General features: G+C 29.0%; 1 long non-coding RNA gene across 1 annotated transcript; it reads right to left on the bottom strand.

The window, feature by feature from the left end:
* Positions 1–708: 708 nt before the first annotated feature.
* Positions 709–1,280, bottom strand: LOC107031664. The gene is made up of 2 exons (XR_001458269.2): positions 1,190–1,280; positions 709–1,040 (listed from the first exon to the last, which is right to left on the bottom strand). It is a non-coding gene; the product is annotated as an uncharacterized LOC107031664 (long non-coding RNA).
* Between the last annotated feature and the right edge of the window lie 390 nt (positions 1,281–1,670).

Genomic DNA, 1,670 nt, shown 5'->3' with positions numbered 1-1,670 from the left:
GAAAATGTTCATTCAGATGGTTTAGAAAAGATTGTCATTGGGATCCAGGTTAGGGGGCTAATATGGGTATTAAGCGATTATTACTCTCGTTAGGACCTAAAGGGATTGTGTGTTTTTTGTACCTACCAGGCCTATGGGGGCCATGTTAGGTAATTGCTTTTCATGTGCTTATAATTTATTGTTATAGGGAGATTACATATTTTACTTGTATTACATCCCTTCCCTTTTCGTTCAATACTTTTACTTTAGTGTCAACTTCCAACATATCTTACATGTACATTATTTTGTACTGACACCCCTTGTCGGGGGCAATGCGTGTCGAGTAGCACAACCGATCATCAAGCTTAATGGTTGGCCATGTTCTTTTTTGTTAAATTTGACAAAAATAATTTTATTTTCAAAATAAAAATATATATTTCAAAATTAAAGTTGTGGTTGGGAATAAATACAAATTGTAGTTGTTTTAAAGTTTGGGGAGTAATTTTGGGGAAAAATTAGTGAAAACAACTTTTTGTTGTTCTTAAAATTCTTGAATTCAACTTAAAGTTGCATTTCAAAGGTTTGCTGCAAAATGTACACATTGGAGTTCAACTCTAAAAAAAAAAGAGAACTCTTTATAGAGAAATGCTACTAAAAAGAAATAAAAATGAGATTATTTATCAAAATAAAGGTATATGACATAAAGAAGGAAACAATAAGCTCTAGGAATTGGTTAATGCCTTGTTGCAAGTTATATTGAAAAAGAATGGAAGAAAACAATAAGCTTTCTTATTTGGGTAATGTCATGTTGAAAGTTACATTGAAAGAGAAATTAAATTCCAAATATATTCTTCCTTTCTATTTCATGCTATGAATTTTAATTCTTCAATTTATGTTTTCACTAGTTTTTGTAATTCGACCTATGGGAGGACGATGCCCACATTCACACCATTCACCATCACAAAAATAGGGAGGTATATCGCCACAAAGACGTTTACAGTCTTCGTCTGTCTTGCAACAACACCTGGGTATGTCTTTTGCTTCAACCTTTGGCGAGACACCTATAAAATTAATCATTAGAATCTATAATTAATAGGAAAACACATTTCATATTTCAGCACAAGAAGCTTTTTAAAATTAACTTAGAAAATATTAGAGAGAAGTGTATGATACACCATTACTAATAGATCAAATCAAGTAAAAGACTTACATATCGCTATCATCGTAAGCATGAGGAAAAAAACACACACTTTGAAAGACATATCTTAATTTTTTTTGTATGCTCAGTAAGTCACTTGATGATGATGTTTTGTTTTCTTTGTGTCCTATTTATAGTATATTTAGTTGACTATTTAATAAATATATATAGTTTTTGAATCTTTTAATATAACTATTTTGTTTTTATCTTATGTTCCTTCTACTAAACAAATTTAACAAAGTCAAACTAGCATTAAATGAAAGAGGAAAAATATAATTATGTAATTTTTCCTTTGACTAGTATGATGGAATCACAAAATATATTTAAACATAAAAATTAATTTTTTTCAATGTAATAAATTACTCATCTTGGGATTTAAGTATCGCACAATCAAATAGAGGCTAAAGAATTTGAAGTTTATAAGTTGTGAATATTTTTCTTAAAGTAATATGTTATTCAGTCTCGAACTAATAATTTTCATGTTATATATATA

Source organism: Solanum pennellii, chromosome 1 (genome assembly GCF_001406875.1).
Source record: "Solanum pennellii chromosome 1, SPENNV200".
NCBI classification, from domain to species: Eukaryota; Viridiplantae; Streptophyta; class Magnoliopsida; order Solanales; family Solanaceae; genus Solanum; species Solanum pennellii.
This window is presented reverse-complemented; position numbering and strand designations above follow the sequence as displayed.